The 26,079-nt window shown below is 38.6% G+C and overlaps 1 protein-coding gene across 2 annotated transcripts in view; it reads right to left on the bottom strand.

Moving 5' to 3' along the window:
- PRKN (parkin RBR E3 ubiquitin protein ligase) overlaps nucleotides 1-26,079 on the bottom strand; it is a 1,330,206-nt gene that overhangs the window by 1,032,593 nt on the left and 271,534 nt on the right. The gene's annotated exons all lie outside the window — the stretch shown is intronic.

Here is a 26,079-nt window from a genome sequence, read left to right as displayed (position 1 = left end):
AAAAAAAAGACCAGGGGAAAAAACGGGAAAATGTCATGAAGTGTTCTTCAAAGAAGAGCGAGCCTGGCTGCTAGTGTGGTGACAGGCTGTCACTACATTCTCCACCCGCCATCTTTAAAAATGTATATAATTTTTTACTTCTCTTTCTCCTTCTCTATCCACAAAGTCTCAAGTGCCACCACTCATCTATTTTGTTTGATGGCATTAAAAAACAAACAAAAACAAAAACAAAAACAAAAAGACACAGTCCACTCCATGATTCTGCCTAGCATTCTGGTAGGTTTCTCGTATCTTAATGGATAGAGATTGTTGCCAATTTGCTCCTTTATTTGTCAGTGTAGAAACAACCCACCTTTCCTCTTCCTCATTGGCAAAGAGCTCACTGCTTCTGCTCAAGGATCTTGTATCTGGAAATTTGCCAAATACCTTGTAGCGTGTCCTCTAAAAGTCAATATAATACACTCACATTTCAAAATCTGGCAAAGGTTTCAAACCAACACTTAGGATGAAAAAATTAAAAATAAAGCCACACACAAAGTAATGAAATATCCTTAGAAACAGAGTCCAGTACTTGCTTCTTTTCATACATCTTTACCTAAATAAATTGAGACTAAAGCCAGGGAGCAGACCTACACTACTAACGCCAAAAGTGCTATTTGTTTGAGGTCGGATGAATGTACGTGTCATAAAGAGAGAATAATACCAATGTGTCAGAAGATGTCCAAGCGCAAAGGTCAGTCACTACATGTGTCTTGAGGAGTTTCTGAAGCCTTTACGAATCAACTCAGAAAAGGGGACAAGCTTGTTCTGACATTGGTACATATTCCCAAGGAGACATTATCCATCTTTAAATATCCTAAACCTCTAGTTATAACAGGGAATGCACTATTTCTGTAATGGTGAATCTTGCAAAACAGAAATGATTTAAAAAAAAAAAAAAAAAAAAAACCACTCACTCAGAGCATTTCTACAGAGATCAGGCATAAGACTCATCTGTGGGGATTTTTAAAAAGTAGTCCCCATGTATCCACCTGATTTTCTCTGCATTCAGATATATAATAAATACTCACTCAAGAGTCCATTAATGACAACGTTCTGATGATTTAAAGAAGAATACATAGTATCTGTGCTCACAGAACTCACCATCTAGATCATGATGTACAGTGGTGGGGAAAGCAGGTGCCAGGTGTTACAGACTGAATTGTGATCCCCCACCCCCACCCCCACCCCAAATTGATATGTTAAAGCCCTAATCCCAAGTATGTTACAATGTGACTGTATTTGGAGATAGGCTTGAAGAGGTGATTAATTTAAACGAAGCCTTTGGGTGGGCTGTAATCCCATCTGACTGGTGTCCTTACAACAAGGAGAAGAGACACCAGGGATGTTCAGAAACAGGAAAGACCATGTGAGGACACAGGGAGAAGGCAGCCATCTGCAAGCCAAGGAGAGAGGCCTCTGGAGAAACCAAATTTTCCAACACCTTGATCTTGGACTTCGGAGCCTTCACAACTATGAGAAAATTATATGGTATTTTGTTATGGCAGCACAAGGCAACTGATACCCCAGATATGTAAATATATGACCGGAAAGCAGCAGAAGACAGTATAAGGGATGTGGGAACCACAAACAGGCAACGGACTTTCCTTTGTGGTTACAGATTCAAGATGGTGACCTGAAATCCATGTACATGGATAAATAACATCATTGCTCCCTAGGTAAGGATTTTACCTAATTCACCTTGAATGATAACAGCTCACATTTAATGAGTGCTTCCTATGAGCCAGGCACTGAACTAAACATTTTACATGTAGTAACTTACTTAACCTTCACTGCAACACTCTAGGATCGTTGGCCATAACTATTCCAAATTTATGGAGGCAGACACGAAGCAGAAGTCGAATGTCTTTGCTGGAGTCATAGTAGGGCCAGAAGTGGCACAGCTGACAGACCGACAGAATCCCTACTCAGAACTGCCATGTATCCTACGTTAATGACACTCTTGAATTTTCTAGTAAAAGGTTGTCTGTAAATCATTCTTCCAGAAAAACACACCACTCTGCTAGAAATCAGGCCAAGAGTTAGGAGATACAGACTATCCACACGAATTTCCTAGTGATATTTGCCCCTGGTAAATACTCTATGAAACATCATTTCTTAATTATTGGACTAGTTGTGCCTTTGCAAGCCCTGTGACCATACCCCTTGGTGTTTGACTCTCTTCTTCAATATAAGACTGAAGTTAGCAGTCTAATCCCAACTCATGCACTGGCAACTCTATTTGAGAGAATACATAAAAACCTACTGTCCACTGTCAGAGCTCAAGAGAAAAGTCTCAGGAGCCAGAATCAGTACCTTTATCACCCACTTCTGTGTCTCTTCCCCTCTCCTGATGGCTGTCACCAGACAGCTCTGCACCAACAATTCCCAGCAGAGTCCTTTTGAAAACACAGATCCCACCCTACTCTGCCTCTCCCTCCCCACCCCCAGTATTTTCATTTAATAGGTCTGGGGTGGGTCCAGAAATCTATTCTTTAAAGGTTCACAATGATTCTGATTCTCTGCCAAATTTGGACACCATGAGAACGTTGATCAAAAAAGTAGATTTTTTTTTTTAGAACATTCCAAGTTTTAATTATTTTGTGCTGATAGTTACTAGACCACGTGATCTTAAAATTAGGGTTGGAAACACACCCACTTATACTCCCATCCAGACGTGTCCTTACCTACTCCCAAAGCAACCCAGGTATTCTGTTTCCCACTCATTTAAAATCCCTTTATCTAAACCAACTGTGTCCTAGATGCTTATCTGATTAAAGTCTAGGTGCCAAGAGGTGGCTGGGCTTCAGCTAAATACTGCCTGGGTTCATTTGAATTTCAAAAACTCCTAAATTAATCTCCAAACAGGAACACTGTCCAGGGACATTTTTCAACTATAGGCTATCTGTTATTCCTGATGTACACCAAGTTATTGTAAGTCTTTTACAAAATAATACAAAGCAGGACAGTTCACGAAACAGCAAGTGTGGCCTCCCAAATTGTGGAAACAAACGTGATAATGTATATTAAATAAGATGATACTGTTATTATTGCAAATGTCAAGTTCATTACAGCAGATGTTTCAATGGAAGATCACTATTCATTAAAATCAAACAACCAATATGCCCTGAATTCACCATTTCATTTAATGTGTCAGCTTCAATGCTCCAGGGAGTCAATCAGAATTGTCTTCCCTGTAATTGTCATAGGATTATTATGTAACAAAGGATCAAGTTTCAATTCTTATCACTTGCTAATCATGATAATTAAAATGTGAATGAAGAGTTAATAAGTGACACAGAGGCTATAAAATGTACCATAAAACACTTTACAATTTTATGCATATTGCTGGAGGCATCATTTTAATTCCAAAAATAGATGATGTTACTATTAAGGAAAAAATATTCAAAATTGAAAAAATGCAACAAAACAAAACAAAATAAAACAACACTTAGCTGATTTGTTGATGTCATGCTAGAGCCTGGGACCACTTAGCACCCTCTGACTCTCCAGGGAAATGCGACTTTGTTACATTTACAAGGTTTTCTATTCCTTAGGGCCCAGACATTTTACACCTCTTACAATTAGTTCTTATTATGATTCACATCTTTGTCAAGTACAAAAGATAACCCAAGGGTTCGTTTTATTACTCAGCATGCCTGTATGGTTTCTAACTCATCCACATTATCTCAGCTTTCCTTTTTGATCTCTCTATATAAAATTCCTATTTTCATATGTTTTTCTTAACTGTTTTTATCATCCTCTTTATTCCCTCATTAATTAGTTATATAATTGATCTTAAATAGATGTATTTAGAAAGGATAGTATGCAGATCTCCCTCAAAGTTAGCTATATTGAGAAAATAAAATTTAAGTGAATACTTAGTTGAAAGTAAAAGTGTTGAAAGAATGTCTGGCAAAAGTTACCAGTAAGTGTCTTAAAAATATGAATTCTTTTCAAGGCACCTGGGTGGCTCAGTGCATTAACTGCCCGACTCTTGATCTCGGCTCAGGTCAGGCTCTCAAGGTTCTTGAGTTCGAGTGAGCCCCATGTTGGGCTCTGCACTGACAGCTCAGAGCCTGCTTGGGATTCTCTCTCTCTCCCTCTCTTCCTATCTCAAAATAAATAAACATTTTTAAAAATATATGGATTTTTTCAAAGTCGCATCTATGAAACGCCCTCAATACGACACCAAGATAAACTACTGAGAATGACATGGAACCCTAAAAGCCACATTTAGGATATGTCTTTAAAACAGATTAGGCAATGTTAAAATGTCCAGCTCATTAAAGGTCCCTAAATCACTCTGTTCTAGCTGTAATTTGCAAATACACCGCCATCCTGGGCCAAAGGGATAAAGAGGAGCAAAGGTGTAGCAGGAGCTATTTATGAATAGAGTTGGCCATAAAGTCTTGGACAGGTTGGCAAACGCAATTCAGAGTGGAGCGTTTAATTTTTATGTGGAAATCTCACAAATTACTATTTATATTTGAGCATGTTCTAAATAGCCTGGAAGGATCTGGGGCTGATGCCCCACCTGGACCATGTACATCATCATCTATTCCTACTTTAGACATCTTTCCCTTTCACTAGGATTACTAGGTTCTTACTTCATAGATGGGTTATTACAATAAACCCTTATCTTCTCTTCTCCCCCAACCCCGTCACTATTGGTTCTATTTCACCAAGTAGGCTCCCATAAGTCTCTCACAAAGGTGATAATTTACTTCTATGGAGGTTAATGTCCATCACTTCTTCCAGCACTACCTTCCTTTCCTCCCTTGTTCCCGGAACAGCAAACTCCTCCCTTTATGTGGGCACACCCCCATCCCACTGCATGTTGCTTTACTGTGACTGTGACTATCAATGGTGGTGAAATCATCTGAAAATGTCAGTTCTGTAGGTAAAACATGGTAGAATATGAGCAAATTCATGAGACTCAACATATATCGTTCTTTTCATAACACTGACTTAATCCAATCTTTTATCAAGCATATTACTTAAAGTTTTATTACCAGTTATGAATTTAATATTGGCTTCTTCTAAATCAGAGCATAAAATGTTTTGCCTGCTTAGATTACGTATGTAGGACAAAATTAACAGGCCAACTGGGATTCTCAACATACTGACTAGAAACCGCTTTTGGAGAAGATAACTCAGAGAAGAATTTAAAATCGATCCCACAGCAAGTAAAATCAACTTCTTTTCCAAGTATTCAGTCATATGGGAGCAAAAGAAGCCGTGTGGCATTTTCTTTTCACGGGGCATGTGAAGCCATGCTGCTTTCAAGGGGGTAAATAAGATAAGCTGATTTTATTTTTACCAGTGAAGAAACTTTTCAATAAAGCAGTTTGCATCGACTCAGCATGGCTAACAAAGTAACATTACCAGTGAAAATAAAATAATAGATTAGCTGCACAATCTAGGCATTTTGTTTTCAGAAGGACTTCTCTCACACTCTCCTTGAGAGAGCCATGAATGCCTGTTTCCTGAAAAAGAAAACCTCCCTGATGTTTTTTCTGCCCCTGCAGAGATGACTGGCAAAGCATAAGGTCTTTTTCTTTCTTCCCTTTTCTTTCTTCCCTTCTTTCTTTCTTTCTTTCTTTCTTTCTTTCTTTCTTTTTCTTTCTTTCTTTCTTTCTTTCTTTCTTTCTTTCTTTCTTTCTTTCTTTCTTTCTTTCTCTTACTTTCTCTTTCTTTCTTTCTTTCTTTCTTTCTTTCTTTCTTTCTTTCTTTCTTTCTCTCTTTCTCTCTTTCTCTTTTCATTTTCCTTTTATTTTTTTCCAGGTGGAGATCAATTGGGGACTGTCCTGGCCACCAGAAGTTTTCTGTCACCCATCATGGTCCCACTCCCCAAACAGAGTTTATCCCAATTCTTGTGTACAAGAAGAATTCAATTCTTGTGAATTCAGAAATAGACTAAAAAATATGTCCAAAAAAGCTGCAACTAAATTATAACTAACCATTCAAATGGAAAGACCATCCCCTTAATCTAGCTGTTTCCCACATTTGGGGAGGAAAAGAATGCCCTCTCCAATTCGGTTCCTGATTGAAAGCCAGGGCCCTGGCTGTCCCCCTTGCTAAAAAACCTCCTTTTGTTTTCTTTTTTACTGTCAGAAAGCCTGCCTCCAAGGAAAGCACTGTGCATATCAATGAAGAAAAAGGAGAGCAGAGGTGATTGAAACTGAAGATTATTTTTTTCCCCTGTCATTTAAAGGGTTCTCTGTGAATCATGACCACTTTTGTGATTCCCTTTCAAAACACATTCTTTGCCAGATCCAAACCAGGAATCCTTTCCTTAGTGATCTGTTCAGCTATCCTGGAGGCCGGCTGTGTCCTCTGCAGGGTTGAGACACATAAAAGTTCAAGGTAGTCAGTTCTCTGCCCAAATCAGCAGAATTTAAGGCTCATGAGGAGGGGAACAGAAGGAAAACAGGGGAAGAGAGGAGATGATACTTTGGCTTGGTTTGCTGCTGAATCGAGCACAAATGAAAACAATAATTCCGGAGGCTTAAATTGGGGGGCTATCATTAGAGACTCATAGGAAAATGAAAAGGAGAGAAATGAATATATTTATATAAGCCCTTTAAGGTCTTTCTTATAATAACCTACCTAAAACCACATATCATTTTAAATTATAAACCTCTGCTTTAAGACAAATATTGTGGCATTTGGTTTTAAGAAGTTAACTTTTCAGGGATATTTTAGAAGATAAAAATTATAAGACAATTGGAAAAACAATCTGTTAGGCATTTAAAAAATGTGTTTCAAAACAAAGATCTTACTTTAAAAGATATGACCAGGTTAATCAGGAAAACAAAAATATGAACAAAATAGTAAACCTTGAAATTTATGCCTATAGATTCTATACCAGAATGACTATTAATTAATCATTAACAAATGTACTTTCTATATAAAAGATGTCTGCTTAAATAGAGCTATATAAGAAACAAGATTCTTTTTTTCAATTCAGCTTAACATCATGTAACAGATGTTAAGTTTTTTCTTTTCTCCACCCCAAAGGGGACTGTAATACTGTTTGAGATGACAGTTGTCAACTGTGAGTTGTGAATGTGAGTAATAAATTATAGAAGCTAAAACATATCATTGTTATTTAATAATCCTTTTTAAATATCACTATCATTTAAATACCACCTGCAATTTGGTTCAGGTCATGATCTCACTGCTCATGAGATTGAACCTCTCATTGGGCTCTGCGCTGACAGCATGGAGCCTGCTTGGGATTCTCTCTCTTCCTCTCTCTCTCTGTCCTTCCCCAACTCATGCTCTCTCTCACTTTCTCTCTCTCTCAAAATAAATAAATAAACATTAAAACACACACACACACACACACACACACACACACACACACACACACAGTCTGAATCTGTTAACCCTGATATTCCTTTAGACCATGAAATTCCCTTCGCTTTTAAATTAAACTGAATGTTTGACTATTGAGAAAGAAATTTCCTGCAAAGAAAGTTATATTATTCTTTTTTCACAGCTGAGATGCATATTTTCTGATTTAAAAGGCAACACTCATAGAAAGGAAGTTGCTTATGAGATGAGATTTTAATTTTGTTAGAAACAGAACAGTAAGCTGAACCTACTAAGAACAACGCCAGAGTACTGACTACAAATGATTAACAGTTATTAAAATCAATGTCAGAATACTCGGACAATAAATCACACGCTAATAAGCTCAAAGTAAATTTCTGGAGCTGAACGCCCCTGAAGCAAATTGCTGAACTAGTGCAATGTCCTGCTTGAAGGAGAGTATGTCTAGAGCAAGACCCGATCCAGAACATATCCTATGCCGAGGAGTCTGGGAAACAATGAATAATAAACAGAACAGGAAGGGGGGGGCATGGCCCTCACTGTGGAGTGATATGTACAGAATGAAAATATGTTCACTTTCATGACAAGTTCATGTTTGAACAACAATCAAAGGAACAAACTGGGGTAGAAACTACTTAACTGACCTATACTGCCCAACTTTCCATAGAATTCTAGTAAAATAATGAGAAGAGAACCCATCCCCTTGGTCTTGAATGTCTTAAATTAAGACAATTGAGCAGGACCCTTTCTCACTACTACGAACATTCACAATGATATGTTAAGTACAGTTGTGCTTTCTAGAGGCCAGTACTTGATAGATAACTTCTTTCAAAGCTGAATTTCAAATTAAATTTTATCGCCTATGATTTTATTTATGCCCAACAAGGAAAAAATTGAGAACAATACACTTACAAGTGGGTAGCCCATGTACTGAACAGGAAATATAGATATCCCTATTTGGGATTATATGTGTGTGTGTGTGTGTGTGTGTGTGTGTGTGTGTGTGTGTGTTTATTTTAGAGAAAGCGAGAGAGAGCACACAAGAAGGGGAGAGGGGCAGAGGGAGAGACAATGAGAATCCCAAATAGGCTCCACACTGAGAATCCCATAAGATAGGCTCCATCTTATGACCATGAGATCATGGCCTGAACCTAAACCAAGAGTCAGATGCTTAACCAACTGAGCCACCCAGGCACCCCCATATTTGGATTATATTTACACAAATGGAATGCACAAATTTGCAGACATGGAATTAATAAAAGGAATCAACTTTTTTGGAATAGGACATTTAAAAAAACCTTTGAGAGGATAAGGGACTGGTGGTTATTTAATCAGAGTTTAATAAATGTACTGCTGGCAATATATTTTGATGCTTTTATGTAGAAAATCTGATACCAGGATAATGCGGACAAAATGTCTAGAATGTTACATAAGCACAAATTTCTTAACTACGCAAATTTGGAGATTCTTGTGTACAAAAAATAGGAAAAACCGGTCTCGTATGTAGCTCATGTTGAAATAAGTATTTCTACATCTCATGGCTATAAAATTGGCCAAAAAAAACCTGAAAAACCTCTCTGCAGTTGATTTACTTGTCATTTTTTTAGTCCTTGATATCTGGGAGTCTGAACAAATGAAGAATCCTGATCAGCTTTAGTGAGTGCGGCACACGGCTTGCAAGAGTATGTGATTTACGGAGCCACAGGTCCGAGTCCTGAAGAGTCTACACATTTGAGTTAGCCACCTTCGGGGTGCAGTGGAGGCAAATGAGATTCTTGAAAGGGGTGCAAAATACAGAGAGAAAACAGACCAAAGTGAAGAAGCTGCCTCAGATAGTAACTAATTAGACAGCAAGGGATCACCGACAACCTGAAACAAGAACAGAAAGACAACAAAATTTGGCTCATGGCAAACTTTATACCTTGGCTTTTTGATTCTACCTGGCTTCCTCTCCAAGTTCCTTCAAAAGACCATTGCCTAAGTCACTCTCCTACTGTTTCATAACATTACCATGGCTCTTCGCCCTGGCTTTTGTTCAACGTATGGATTAAATTTAAATTTTAGTATTTCCATTCGAGCCACCTTTGCATGTTTCTTTTTTTTTTTTTTTTCCTTAGAGGAGTAGATCTTAGACATCACCTATTGTAACAGCTTCATTTTGTCCAGACTTGGCACACAGAGGTTCAAGCCAGGGAGGGGGAGAGGCAGAGCCACACACAGGATGCTACGCTGAACCCCGCAGGCCAGGGACACTGGGAAAGGGAGGTTTCAGATACAGAGCTGATGGCTTCAGGAGGTAGGCAGAGCTTGTTGTTCCATAATATATACTTAAAACATAAGGATCATGACTATTGGTCTTACATTAAGATCATTTCTGTGCTAGGTAAGGGCAAGCAGGTATGAACTGCCGTTAGGGCAAATGAATTATGATTATCATAAACATTACATTCCCCAGTGAACATTTGATGTTTTATTTATTTATTTTTTAAAGTTTATTTATTTATTTTGAGAGAGAGAGAGAGAGAGAGGAACTATGTGTGTGCGGGTGGAGGGACAGAGAGAGAGAGGGAGAAAGAGAATCCCATGAAGGCTCCACACTGTCATTGCAGAGCCCAGCCCAAAGCCAAGCTTGAACTCACTCATGTGAGATCATGACCTGACCCGAAATCAAGAGTCAGACAGACGCTTAATCGATTGAGCCACCCAGGTGCCCCGAACATTTGAAGTTTTAAAAGAAAACTATCTTATAAAATAAAACAGAACAGAAAGTGTAAAGATTATACCGTATGCACATAGTGAGCGTTCATACAATTATTATTGACGCCCATCTAAGAATTAGGCTGTCTTCCAAAGCAATGGATTTTCTATCACCAGAGATGTATTATATACAATTATTATTTGTTCTTAAACTTTTGGTTTTACAGACCAGTAAAAACTATATTGTTGTACCAAACAAGAAAAGGATATCTGAGACAAAGGAATAGTTCAAAATATTCACTTAAGTTTCCTTCTTCTCTTCTTAATGTTTCTGAAGTTGAGGATGAGAAAAACCTTGCCAGCCATTCTGCAGAAGAATAGGTTTAACACAACTACCATTACCTAGGTTGACGGAAAAACAGCAAAATGAAGAGTGGGCTGAATCTGCAGCACTACAAATAAATTGTAACGTAAGTGTAATCTCATTCTCTTATTGTGCAAACGTATTCCAACACAGTGATGCAGCACCAATAGGAAGCGATTGTGTGCAGGCAATGAAGTGCCCCAGGGACAGGAGGTAGATGAAGGTGGTTGGAGTTGCCACATTTTCAAAGGTAGAGACAGCAGGTGAAGACCGCCCTGGAAGATACTCACGAAGGACCATCCCTCATGTACCTGAATACCTTCATGTCACATTCCTACTTTAACAGTAGCTGTTTAACACCCAGTGATATGTAATTTAATTAAGAGGTTAGAAAAAAAATCCCTCAAATGTAACTAAAGAGGAAAGGTATTTTGAGAATATAGCATTCAGATCATGTTGAATAATGAAAAGTCTTCATAAACTATATTCAAGAACATGGATAATAGGCATCTTTCCACAGAATCCTGCTGTTTGGTGGCACTGAATTTTAAACATTTAAAATAAGAATATTAATAGGGGCACCTGGAGGGGCTCAGTCAGCTGAGCTTCTGACTCCGACTCTTGATTTCAGCTCAGGACGTGATCTCACAGTCGTGAGATTGAACCCTGGTTGGTCTCCGCACTGACTGTGGAGCCTGCTTGGGATCTGCCCCGCCCCCCCCCCCCCCCCCGTTCTCTCTCTCAAAACAAACAAATCAATAAATAAACAAACATTAAAAAAATAAAAAAAAAAAATAATGGCCTTTAACTGGGCCATGCATTCCCTAGTTCCCCAAAGGCTTCATCCCTATCTAGGATTTTATCTCCACTAACACGCACTTTAAAATACCTGGCTGGCAATTGAGGACACGTGTGCTGATGATCCTTGGTCTGCATTTACACAAGGTCTAATGGCCACCGCAACAAAATTGTTGAGGGTTAGTATTTGCACATTCTGTTCTATTTTTCTAAATGATATTTTTAAATCAAAAAAAAAAACAAAAACAAAAAAACTTGATTTAGGTACCATACATTTTCCCCACCATATGATTCCCTAAGCCTCCACCCGCCAACCGCACCCAGCGAATCAAGGATTACCCTGGCGGTGCTGTCCGCGTTCTGAAGGAGACTGTCCTGTGCAAAGAAGCCCTAAGGATGGCTAATTGCCTGATCAAGTCTGCTCAGTCTGTGCCAAGAAGAAAATTATGTCTCTGCCTGTAGCTGGAAGCAATACGCTAAATTATTTCTCGCATTCTCGTTTTCACAGCTACATGCCTTAAAAGCAGAATAAGTATATTTTATTTGGAAGCATCTTGATAAATGAAGTTAATCCTGCTCTCAGGTAGGAAAATTGTGTGTGTGTAGTGTGTGGGCAATACATCAATCAATTTTTCCAAAATTTTGATTTCCAGACGTTTCCTTTAGCTAGATACAAAGTTTATTGACTATATTTTCCAATCCACTTATTTTTTTTTTCTGGTCTTATTCCTAATAATTCACGTACTTCCTCAGACCAGACTGAGGCTAATACTTTACATGTCTACAGAATATCTCAGGCACACTCTCTCCTTCCAGAATGGCAATGTGAACAAAAATGTACCATGTTCTGTGCACAGATTCTGTACACAGAATACTGAAAAGCTCTAAATACGTTTAAATGAATCAACTTAATCATCGACAAAATAAATTGTTTTTAAAAAGGATGGAAGTCTTTGAAAATATATGGTCCAGTTTTAAGAGCGAAACACAGAGCAGTCCTCTAAGTTAAGCAGCTGTTTTAAATGTGTAGATCTTCCGCTCCAGTATCTTAACAGCTGGAAGAAATTACAGTCCAGAGAGACATGTGCATAATTTGAATTAAGCAGATGCAGGCTGTGAAGAAAATCAAACATCTCAGGGTAATAGATGCAAACAATATTACTGAAACTCCAAGGGGTTTTTATTTGTTTTTTTCATAATGACGGCAACCATTGCCATTCTTGTGATACAAACTACCTATACCAATTAAAATAGTGATTCTTTTTTGATTTTCACCCTTCCAGAAGTCCAAAAGAAAACATGCCAACTTCTACACCAAAGCCACAACACGGTCATCTCTGGATGCTGGATGCCACCATTTTACAACACTCTTTGAGACAACATATTGATTTGGTGCTGGCCTCGGCTGCCTTTACTCCTATGGGCTGCCCTAAATTTTCTGAAGGGACCCATACTGTGCAAAGCAAGCCGAACCAATCATGTTGTCACATGCTTGGGGTGGGGGGCAGGAATATGAGAGAGGAAGGGTGAGAAACGACAAAAAAAGTTAAGAAATATTTGTTCTCTAGAAATGGAGTAACTGAAATGCTGTCTTCCAATTTAAAATGAGTCTGACCCACTTTGATGACCACAGGTGTGCATTTAAAGTCCCAAGTTGCTAAACACTTAGGGCCAGATGGTGCCCTATGGAATGAAAGCACTCTCAAATGGAGCGGGCCAGGGAACCTCAGTGTGCCCTGACTGCAATAGCATTTCCACCAGAGTATGCCCTTTACTTTTACGGCTTTCTTTTCCAGCTCCATTTATGAAAGTGTTTACAGATCTGCGATTTAGAAACTAAAAGAGTTAGTATTGACACCAGGTAGTCCAAACTCCACGTATGAAAGTAACAATTACATTTTATACTTTGTCCCCTTAATAGTAGACTTCTCCGTGCTCTGTGATCTCTGGATTATTGATATGAAACAAACTAAATATGAATATCAATAGGCACTTGGAAAATAGTCTGGCAGTTCCTTAGTTAAATGTATGTTATCATATGTCCCCACAGGACCCAGAAATTCTGCTCCTATTGCATCCTGAAGGCAAACTAAAATATGTGTCCATGTGCACAAATAGCCACAGCAGCATTATTTATAATACATGAATGCATACATTATTTATATAATGCATGCATTCTTTATAATAACTAAAATAAATTAAAAATTAACATAAAAGCTAAAATTGGGCATGGAGGAACTTAAGCATTTTATATGTATTTGTTCAGTCTTTACAAAAATACAAGAATAGGGGTGCCTGAGTGGATCAGTCGGCTAAGTGTCCAACTTTGGCTCAGGTCACACATGATCTCATGGGTTGTGGGTTCGAGCCCCGCATCGGGCTCTGTGCTGACAGCTCAGAGCAAGAAGCCTGCTTTGGATTCTGTGTCTCCTTCTCTCTCTGCTGCTCCCCCACTTGTACTCTGTCTCTGCCTCTCAAATAAATAAACATTAATAAAAAAAAATACAAGGAGGTTACATAGATAAACCACTGTATAATAATACCACTTTTCTTATTCTCATTTTCCACATGAGGAAACTGAGGCACAGAAAGATTAAGCAAGTTCCTCAGTTCATAGCCAGCAAGTGGGACAGTTAGGAGTTTGAACCCAGGCAGTCAGGTCCTGGAAGCCCAGCTCTTAACGCTGGAACCCCATACCCAAAGGACATTGCCACGGTGTCCCAGTGGGTGACAGACCACCTTTGGGAGGTGAGGTGACAGGTGACTTTCATTTTCCTGCTTTTGTCACTTTCAAACTCCTTATATAATCAACTATGACCTATATAAGAGAGACAGAGACAGAGAGGGAAAGGGAGAAAGGACTATTTTGCACAATAAGAAATAACTGCTTATTGCCCTCCTGATTTTGGATATTTTCTGGAAATTATAGCATAAAGCATTACAGTGTGAGGTCAAAATTTTAGGGATAAATTTAACTCACACTGAGTCCCTTATCTTTTATTAGTTAAAAGGTTGTAGTGGTAAGAATGTGGTGGTCCTCTTAGAATGACTTCGAGTTGGAAAGCTTAGATCCATGGGTCCCAAACTGAGCATGTCCCTGTCGCCTACAGAGTCACCCAGGGAGCCTGTCAGGGTATCTTCATGCAACTGCCAGAGATTCAGGGAGATTTGGGGAGGCCTCTCCATTCTCTGCAGGTCTCAAACACCTGCATTTATAGCAACCTTCCCCACCTCTACTCCAGGAAATTCTGATAAAGGGAGACTATGGCAAATATTTGGAGAAAAAAAATATGGTACCATTATTTTTAAAAGAAAACCACCAAAGATACTATATTAAAATGTAGGGGACATTAAACAGAACAAACCTCTGTAGCTTTGGGTCATGGAAAGCATCAGCAAAATTAACAGCCACTAAGAGAGAAGTAGAAGAAAATGAGGCTACTTTAATGGATTTAACTGTTTAGCACTTTTCTAGAGCCGGACAAATCTGGGATGCCTAATTCTCTATCTATGTACCCTTCTTTCCCGTTATTAAATTTGAAAAAAGAGAGGTACAAAGTTAAGCCAAACCACATGATCAAACTCAAGTTAAAAGAGAAGTCAAATCCACTACTCCAGTCCTACTAAAAGCGAGCATCCCTCCCACCCTCCCCCCCATCAGGACACACTTCCCAGCAAGAGTCCACCACCAAGGTCCTCACAACTTATCCTGACGGCCAGAGAGAATCTGCTTAATGCACCTCCAGGTAATTGCTAATAACTTAGGAAGGATACTCACTTGGCAACTTCATTACACACAATGTGTGATTAATGACAAGCTATATATTAGGAAGGAAGGAGGAAGCGTTTGAGTGCCTGACTCGTGCCAGGCGCTCTGTGAGGTGCTCCACAAACACTTTTATTTAACTCTAGCAACAACTGCAAGGTCAATATTATTATCCCTGTCTTCTCAGGTAAAGAAATGACACTATGTGGATATTAACTAACTTGCCTGCCATCCATGACAAATAGGTGACAGATCTAAGAGCCAGTGTCATATATGTTGTCTTTCTCCTCTTGCACCAAATGGCATTGCCGCTGATGGGAGAGGCTGTTTGTGAATGCATATAACCAGTAACTGACCCAGGTATGTGGCATTATCTGTGAAATAATAAAATATGTAAATATTGACCAAGTAAATGATGATACCAGGTCAGACACTAGAAAGTTATCAAATGCATTTGATTTACTATATACAAAGTATCCTCAAAGACCCCAGTGAATATATTTCACATTTAAAAGTTCTTGACCTTCGGAGCACCTAGGTGGCTCAGTCGGTTAAGCCTCTGACTTTAGCTCAGGTCATGCTCTTGTGGTTTGTGAGATCGAGCCCCAAGTTGGGCTCTGTGCTGACAGCTCAGAGCCTGGAGCCTGCTTCAGATAATGTGCCTCTCTCTCTCTCTGCCCCTCCCCAACTTGTGCTTTCTCTCTCTCTCTCTTTCAAAAATAAATATTTTTAAAAAATTTAAGTCTTTGACCTTCATTCGAGTATCTAGTATGCCTTGATAACAAGCGAACCTGGATCCAAAATTTCATTACCTTTTCAAACGTATTCCCTAAGGAGGAATAACTAAAATCAAATTGGCATCCGGCAAGCACTGAAACATAAAGGATTTTGATAATTAATTTTCCAGCAGAACTGTTCATATTTTACCTGACTAACCTTCAGTCTCAAAAATACTGATTGAGAAAACAAATCCAATCACAAGTTAGCAAAATCTTACATTTTCTACATAAGACAACAAAGAACCTTTCTTGGAGAACACACACAATATTATACTTGGTGATTTAAGCAATATCATAAATAATTATATCTTATTCATATTTGAAAAAAATCATGAAAAATGTTTCAGCTTACAGTCCTGGTTTTTTTCATATGTTTATTTATACAGTCTGCTAATCCTCAGTAACATGGGTTAATCTCAAAATATGCCAAAATAAAAAAGTTGGGTTGCATAAGAAAGCTGTAATATCATATCATTTATTTAAAGTTTAAAACATGCAAATTACTAGCATTCCATCATACTCATGGAATTGTAGATGTGTACACAAAAAGGGTATTAAAAATCTGGATGACAATGGCAAATTTCAAACGTCAGGATCAAAGTTAAGTCTCTGGGGAAATGAGGAGGAGAAGAGAATCAGAGAGAAGTATATGCAGGGTGTCAGTGTTCCTTGTAATTTTTTTCTTAAGATGAATGGTGGGTATATTGGTGTTTGTTATATTATCCCCATACTCTTTTGCATTCCCGAAGTATTTTACAATAACAATTACAAATTCATTACCCCTCCGAATTTTATACGATGGTTTACATATAAACCATTCATTCATCTTTGACTTGTAATGGAAATTTGACTTGTAAAGGAAATCAATATTGCTAATGTCAGGCATCATGAAAGAACAAGCATACTAATCAAATTCGAAGCCACTAATACAATTTCCATGTATTTCTATTACAGGTTCCTATTTAGATTCTACATCTAACTTCATCTGGACTGGGAGTATACGTGCATATTCTCAAACTTTAATGGAAGAATGTGTCTCACTATTATATTATTCGCAGGCACTGCATGTCAAATACTGTGTCTCAAATTTATATTTCTGTTCTATTCTGTCCCCTCAAAAGACTCACATAACCAATCTCCCTCTAGATATCTCCACTTAAAACTTAATTGAAACCTTGGGGTGACTGGGTGGCTCAGTGGGCTAAGCGTCCACCTTTAACTCAGGTCATGGTGTCACAGTTTGTGAGTTCAAGCCCCGCGTCAGGCTCTGTGCTGACAGCTCAGAGCCTGGAGCCTGCTTCAGATTCTGTGTCTCCCTCTCTCTCTCCCCCTCCCTTGCTCATGCTCTGCCTCTCTCTGTCTCTTAAAAATAAATAAATGTTAAAATTTTTTAAAAGTTATTTGAAACCGTAAACCCCTCAAATAAAATCTATTTGAAGCCCCTCCTCCAATGACATTTCTCTTTTTCCTCCACTCTTCCCTGTCCCTGTTCCCGGTGGCATCAACATTGAACATGCGTTCAAACCAAACATCTCTGTGTTATATTCAACTCTTCCCTTTCTCTCATAGCCCACAATCAGTTACTTCATCACTACATGCTATAGAAACAACCTCGAAAACATCAAAAATCTGTACACTTGGGGCTGCTTCAACTTCTAGCTCTGCAGGTGAGTCCCACTGTGTCTCCCCCCAATAACTACATTAGGCTCCAAACTAACCTCCTTGCCTCCACCACATTCCAGCCACATTTACCCTTCTTTGTGGCCCCCAAATAGACCTCACTAATTCCGCCTACTGGTGGGGGCACTGGCAGCTCCCTCTGGAATGCTTCCCCCCAGATATTCCCAGGGCTGGCTCCTGCAGATCTCAGCTCAAATATCAGCATCGAAGAGAAGCCTTTCCTAAATTTCTTAAATATAAAGTAGTATCACCAGTCTTGGGCTCATTTTCTTTTCTCCTAAGCACTTACAATTACCTGAAATGTAGCATTATTATTAGTTTCACTGTTAGGATTGAGTTTGGTTGCATGTAGCAAAACACTGCCTACCGGAAGCATAACCAAATTGGGATTTCTTTTTTACAGGTAAAGAGAAGTCTAGACAGAAGCTGTCTAGGACTGGTCCTGGGGCTCCATGATGCCATCAGGCACCAGGCCCCTTATATCTTTCTGCTCTGCTCTTTTTAGCATGGGCCTTTGATCTCCATGATGCTCTGACAAAAACTGTAATCCCTTCTTACTGCTCATGGAACATAGGCTCCATGAGAATAGAGACCTTGCCTGTCTCGTCCATCATTGGAAGAATCTCAAGTCACATGCTAACAGCTCAATCCTTATTTGTATAATTGTTATAAACCAATGAACCAGGAATTCAGAAGTCCTGCATTTAGGGGGTCATCCTTCATCACGGTAGGTCACACACAACAGCCATCCCTCCCCCTTCACCAACCCTGCAGTGGTCTCCTAAATGCCTGGACACCCACTTCTTGTTCATCCCCCCCACCATATCACACCCTCCACACAAACTCATCATATAATTCCCTAAATAAAACTCTCCCTGAGAGCAGGGGCCCCCCTGCCCTGCTACCCACTGTTCTCCCAGGACTGCGCCCAGGAGCACATGCTGTGGACACCCAGGGGACATTCGTTAAAACAATCAGAGATATCTAAGCCTCTGAGCACTATGTTCCAGGCACCTGAGTAGTTGGCCCAGTCCACCCTTGTCATGATGCTGCCTTTCCTGTTCTTTCCTTTACACTGTGGTTAGTTGCAGGAAATAACTGCAGTTCTAAACTATTCCAGACCTTATAGTCTCCTCATACTTTATTATCTCTGCATAAGATGCCTTCTTCCCTTTTTAATACGGGACACTTTTATAGACATCTCTTAAGTCTCAGCTTCTGATTCTTCCCAGTTTAGCCGCCTTCCCTAACGCCTTCTCTAACGCCTCCGGGCCCAGTCGACTGTTCTGTCCCTAGAGGGGCACTTTAATGACAGTAATGATAATGATGATTATGGTAAAATTGCAATAGCAGCAACTGACAGTAGAGAGAATGTACAAATTCAGGTAATAGTCGTAGCAACTTTCTGAGGTAGGCAATGTCTCTTTTTCTCATTTTAGGGGAAGAAATGGAGCCATAGGGAGGTTAGCTAGAGCTCTGAAGTTGGCAAAGCTGGCAAATGACAGAGCCTGCATTCAAACCCACCTGGTCGGCTTCTATAATCTATGCACTGTGACCTACACACGTTTGTCGCCTGGTGGTAAGGCTGTTGGGAGCAGGGGCCATGCCTTATTTTGTGCCACCTATGGGTTCCCAATAAAAGAATGTTAAACGAATGCAATTAAAAAACAAACAAAAATAGTCGTACAGCTGCAGAATGAGAAAACTGGCTCAAATGTAGACTAGTGAAGGAGAGTTAGGGGTCTGATATTGACTGTGCGACTATATAACCCATCTCACTGATCCTAAGAGAAAGTACGGGGCCACATGAATAGCATGTTACTAAGGGACATGCAGTTACTTGGTCCAGCATGGATCAGGCCAGTTCCAGAGTCTAGTGCCCTCGCCACTATTCAAAAATGGCCAATGGAGCTTGTCCAAAGATGGAAGTAAAATAAAACGGAGGTAAAGGCAAAGGAAAAAAAAAAAAATTCCGGGGAGATCAATGATCTCCAAACACTTAAAAGGTTTGGTGAACAGAGGTTTCTTCCGATTAAAAGGGGCAGAACAAGCCCTAAGGTGGAAGGAACAAAGACAAGGGCTGAACCAGCCCACACCCACACCTAACAACAGAGTCTGAGCACCTTTCCTGATTCTACCTTCAGTGTTACCACATCAGTCCTGTGAAAACTATCGGTCAGGGTGGGAGGGTTTACATCACAGCAACGCCAGAGTTACCTGGGACCTCTCTATTCTGGAGAACCAGTTTCCCAGCAGACCACTGCACTTAACCCATTAGTGTCAGTGGAAAAACTGAGGACAGTGCCTTGTGGAGGGTGGGCAGTGATTAGGCGTGCTGTAGAGGGCGAGACAGGGACATTGTAAGCAGAATATAAATCATGAGTACACAAACAAATTTCATAAGAGGGCAGAATGGGATGTGGAAACAGTTGTCAATCTTTTGGGCTGTTTTAATTTTTTTTTTCTAGTATCCATAAAAACACTATTTATAAATCAAACTCAATTATTCAAAGAAATGCTTTGAATCTTAGCATTCTCCCATCAGTGTCTTGTGTCAAATAAATAAAACCAAAATAATACAAGACCTAAAAAGAGCCCAGTACTTTTGAATAAGAGGTTGTTCACGGCAAACATCTTCTACCTGAAGCGAAGTTGAAAATACCAAGTCAGCCAACAAACCCTAAAAGACTATCAAGAAACACTGTATTTTTCAAAGTCATAAGAAATCTAGAGGTGTATTTTCTAGTCAAACCAAGTCTTACAAGTGATTAGTAAATGTATTGCTATTTTCAAATAGTAATATCCCTTGGTATTTGTTTTCTACGCCTTCAAAAATTGATTAAGCTTTCAATGGTACCTTTTTAATAAACTGAAATCAATCATAAGAAGAATCTCCCCCTTTACTGTAACTAATTTAGTCTTTTAATAGCTCATATACCCTTTTCAGAGAAGCTGCTTCCTAGCAACGAGTAGGACTGAATAACTGACATTCAATTTTTTGTGTATATATTTTGTATATATATGTAAAGCCACAGGACAGAGATAAACTCAGCAATCATATACAACATTTTATGATATAAGCAATATATGAAGGCTGACATAGAAGAAATTAACCTTTTCCTTTTAAAGCACTCAAAAAAAGATACCAACCCAAAAAGATACAAATTTAATCGGCAAGGCAAGAGCCACATCACTACCTTTAAATGGACTACAAAATAATAGATTATGTAAATTTAGCATTTCCATTCTGCTTTTGAATTACAGAGGTGACAAAGGAGTCAGTTAAGTAGGCCATATAATGTGTTTTCTCTTTAGAGTGTCTCCTAATCCTCTTGTCCTGTACTTTAAATTCGAGTGACTCACAAACTCTTAGGAGCAATCTCAAATAAACGGATTTTGAATAGTAAGTACTCTTGTAAAACTGCTTACAGAATAAAATGGTGTGCCCAGATATATTCAGCACACTAAAGAAAAAGGTAAACTCCATTAGAATAAGATATACTATAACATAAAAATTGGCCGTAACACTTAGATCAAAGGAGCTCCTGCAAGTAAGACTTACTGAGGTCAGCCATTCTGAGGTTAGCCTGAGTAAAGAAATAGGAAATTCGACATGGGGTAAATTTGTTCTCTTTTGGGATATTTCAAAACAAAATAAATTTCAGGATGAATCTATTGCACATTGGAAATAAAAGGCTCTTCTTTTCTTTTGTGAATTATTCATTAAATGAAACTAATGATATTTACAGTTTTGCTTATGCATCAAAGGTTTAATTTCATTTAAAACTCAAAACAACCCCATTGAAATACGGGCACTATTGCTATTTCCATTTGGTACATGAGAAAAATAGAGTATGAAAAATGTAAAAATCTTGACCATCCCAGAAAGTCTGACTTTGAGAGTGATTCATATCTACTTCATTATAACTGTGTACTGGAAAGTCAAATAGAGTTCTAACTAAATGACTTCACCTAGCAAATGACATTCTTGAAGTCTTAACTTCTCTGTTATATACGGCAGTAAGTGTAGGTTGGAGACGACATCATGAAAAACTCCTGTAATAATATATATGATATGTTATATATATTATTATATATAATCATAATATAACAATATGATGTAATATAACATAATACAATGTAGTGTGATATGTGTATTATGTATGTATCAGCCATTTAGACGTCTATAGAACAGCATGCATCTCAATTTTGCTCAAAATGAGAATTAACTGAGGAGCAAAACAGGCAAATGGAGGGAGGAGGTGTTAATCTACTTTTGCAGGTTCTGAAGTTCTTAGTGTCCAACTTTTAAATAACAATAGAAATATCTTAGTAAGTTTTTGTTTTTATTTTCTCTCCTATCAGAACAGTGTTTTGATGAATTATGCATAAATAGAATGCAAACACACAGATCCATTTCCCTTTGAAATCCTTAAGGATGTAAAAATGAACAGAAAATATCCTTGGCAACACGGGTACTGAGCTTTCAAAAGCCCACATGTTTGAACTAAAGTTTGTGATATACTCCAAAACATAGACATCAGTCACTTCTCACATTCCTCACTTCTCTCTCTAATGTCAGGACGTTTCATCAGTTTAAAAGGCACAGCTCTGTGCCATTAATTAGGCTACATATTAAATGACAAAGGAGTGGCACTTCCAAATGCAAACTGACCAGATCCAACAACAGGATAGGAAACATTCGAAGGCAAAATAAAATCTAATGACAGAATCAAACCCTCAATTAAATACCTTTACACACATGCACAAAATTTGTAACTTTCTTCCCAAGAACTGCATTCCCCAAATGAACATGTGCTTGTCTGTGTAAAGATACATATGCACATAAGGCTGTATTTTAAAAATCCACAAATCATTGAGACAACAGCACTACTGGCATTAACTTTACAATCATGAACTTGAACCACAAATCAGGGATGGTTGAAGTTTTGCTTCCATTCAAATGAGTTTCTGTGTCCTCTGTTTTAGCTCATAGCCAAAGAATGCTGTCTTAGCACATCCTTCAAGCCCTCAGCAAGGCTAGAATGGCAACACCCACTTTTCCAAAGGTAATTACATTTAATTGCACTTCTGCTAAGTGGTTTATGAGCATTGTGCTCTTATCAATGTTAATCCTAATAACTGGAGGGAAAGGGTGCCTGGGTGATTCAGTTAGTTGAGGGTCCGCCTTCGGCCCAGGTCATGATCTCGTGGTTTATGGGTTCAAGCCCTGTGTCAGGCTCTGTGCTGACAGCTCAGGGCCTGGAACCTGCTTCTGTGTCTCCCTCTGTGTCTCCCTCTCTCTGCCCCTCCCCTGCTCACTCTCACTCTCTGTCTCTCTGTCTCTCTGTCTCTCTCTCTCTCTCTCAACAATAAAAATAAACATTAAAAAAATAAATTATGGAAACTTTAAAAAAATAATTGGAGGGGAAAAGTTAATATAACATATTACAACAGGAAAGTAAAACTCTCCTGGTCCCGTTTAAAGTTGTTTCCTCTTTTTTACGGGCACCACTGAAATTCTAACTAAATTATTTTATTATGGGCTTATCTCCCATTTAATTCACACCTAAAGAAAATAAAAGGGAGCAGAGGAAATATTTACCAATGTTCATCTAGAAATTAATGAGAACTATGGCTGTAGCCCACAAACAAACAGAAAATGAAGAATGCATACTTCCGTGTGTATCAGTCATAAGTGTGTTTTGTATATAAGCTCTAAAGGGCTTTTTTCATATAAAATTTTTCATTGTTCTCTGACAATAATCCCAAGCTTGTTACAATTACTTGGTAAGAGGGAAGAAGGAAAGACAAGAATTGGGGTGAGCAGTATTTTGGTTTAAGGTGAACGGTATAGACACAAATTCTCATTTCTTTACTTCTCTAAAGGATAATGGCCATATCAAACAAAATCTTAAACACAGTCAGGTCAACTGCATGATGGAATCTGAATCCAATAACAGAGACAACAGAATAGACTATTTGAAACGAGGACTTCTGTGAATAGTAATAAAATTTCACATTGTGCAATCATTCTTCCACTTGTCAAGTTTCTTATGAGACAGGCTTTTCCCCTAGATACTCTAATAAAATGCATCCTATCTTAAGATTTAGGGGATTGGTTTGTTCCAGAGTCTTACTCCCTCACACATTGTCTACCTCGGAAAATGAGCACAATCAGGACAATGGAAAACATCTTTGAGAGACATGAGCCCATTAAATAAACCTTCAGACTATATCTTCAGCCTCTTATAAGCTAAAAGATTCTCAACTTTTTTTTTCCTTCAAGTCTGCGTTTATTCATGGCAATCCTCAAAGAGATTTTATAAGTCCACAGGGACACACAAATGTCAAGACTCCCTTCCAACAGAAAAATAACATTTCTGAGGGTTACTGAGTTATGCAAAAAATAAGTTAATTCAGAGATTCTTTCCAAACGACACATATAAACATTAGACACCAGCAGATTAAATAAGGGACTTCTGGAAGTGAGCACTTGCTGGGCAGACATTACCATCCTCTGATTGCACATTCTGACACTTTGTGGTGCTTACCAGCTGCCCTAATAATGCCCCCGTACCTTGACGGAACTCAACAGGGTGTCTACGTTTACCTAAATGAATGAGGCCAGCAGTAAGTTCCATTAGCAAGTCAACCCTTTGGAAAACATGTGTGCATTATTCCTGAGCTGTTCGAAGGTCTCATACAACTGTACTTTGGCATACAAAGAAATCACTGCTTTATGTATGTAACCTGGCTTCCTTTTGTCTTACAATCAGAGGGGAAAAAATAAATTTAAGTAAAACATATTGGCCATTTATATTGTCATTTGTATAATTCCTCTTATATACAAACCAAAAAAACCACAGAGGATCTGCATTCTATGTTCCAATTTAATCTAGCCTCTGTCTTGTATTCAAGAAAGTAAAAAAAAAAAAAAAAATTAAATTAGTTTATAAATGAAATCATTTCATCCCTAAATTCCTTCTATTACATAAATGCATAGTACCAGTAAAAGAGGAACATTTTTTTTCTAAGTGAATGTTTTCTGTAACCATTAAAACCACAATGGTTACATAAGATGTCCATTTAATTCCTAAAACTAAGTTCCTGACTCTCTATCAACTTGGAAAATATGTACAGCTAGAAGACACAGTTGTTAAGAACTGTTTATTTTTGTTTATCTTAATATTTGGTAAAGACTTTAAAAATAAATACTAATCATGTCCATTCAGACTTATAAGGTGCTAAACATTCTGTTTAAGAATTCAAGAAAGATGGATTAATATTTCTATAAGTACTACATTTTATTGGCTCTACATGTTTCGTTAAATTATTTTTAAGAAATACTGTCCCATTAAAATAGTTGCAAATAACAAGCTTATGTATTTTCTACAGGAAGAGATCGTTTCTATCCCTCCGTGGAAGATGGCAGAAAAAGTTCTGTTTGTTTTTGTTTTAACAAAACTTCATCTTAAGATACATATAGGTTCACATGTCTTTGTAAGAAATAATACAGAGAGATCCTAGGTTTCCTGCTCCGAGTTTCCCAATGGTGGCACCTTGCAAAACTATAATACAACATCACAATCACACTATCAGCAGTCAAGATGCAGAACACCCATCTCTCCACGGGGCCCCCTGCCCTCCTGTTGACCTTTCACTGCCAGTACTCTCCCCTCCTGCCCCCACTCTCACCCCCCAACACCTAGAGTCCACTCCTCTCCCCTCCATTTCTTTAACTTCATCATTTCACAACTGTCATACAGATGGAATCATTCAGCATGTGACCTTTGAGTTTTAGCATTTTTTCCCTCCATGCAATTTCCTTGAGATCCATCCAAAATGTTGTGCATATCAATAGTTCACTCCTTCTCATTGTTGAGTATGATACGGTTGTACCACGGTTTGTTTAATCATTCACCACTGAAGGACATCAGGGTTATTTCCAGTTTTTCCCTAATGTGAAGGCAGCTGCTATAAACATCCACGTACCGGGTTTTGTGTGACCACACGTTTGCATCCCTCTGAGATGAATAACCGCAAGTGTGACTACTGTGTTGCATGGTAAAGTGTATGCTTAGTTTTTAAGAAACTGCCACACTCTTCTCCAGCGTAACCGTACCAATTTTAAGAAATCGCTATTCCACCTCCGTCTGCAGGAACCACCACCCCGATCAGTCAGCAGCCTTCAACATGCACACTAGACCCTCCACGAGCAAAAAGGTGATGACTCCCTGAAAGCTCAGATAATGGTTAGCATTTTTGGCCATAAAGTATTTTTTAAACTCAAGTGTGTACATTGGTCGCACACCTAACAGACTACAGTATAGTGCAAACATGACTCTATATGCAGTGGGAAACCAAAAAAATCATGTGACTTTATCGTTGTATCTGCATTATTGTGGTGATCTGGAACAGAACCTGCAATATCTCTGGGGTATGCGTGTGCATTTTCTCTAGCTGCTTTCAAAATGTTTTCCTTGTCGTTAGGTTTTAGAAGTTTAATTATAACGTGTGTATTGCTTTTTTTTTTTTTTTTTTGGTATTGCTTTGAATTTGTCAAAATTCTGGATTCTCTCAGCTTCATGAATCTGCAGCTTTATGTGGCTTGC

Source organism: Acinonyx jubatus, chromosome B2 (genome assembly GCF_027475565.1).
Source record: "Acinonyx jubatus isolate Ajub_Pintada_27869175 chromosome B2, VMU_Ajub_asm_v1.0, whole genome shotgun sequence".
NCBI lineage: Eukaryota > Metazoa > Chordata > Mammalia > Carnivora > Felidae > Acinonyx > Acinonyx jubatus.
The sequence above is the reverse complement of the archived record's forward strand: the minus strand, read 5'-3'. Positions and strand labels throughout refer to the sequence as shown.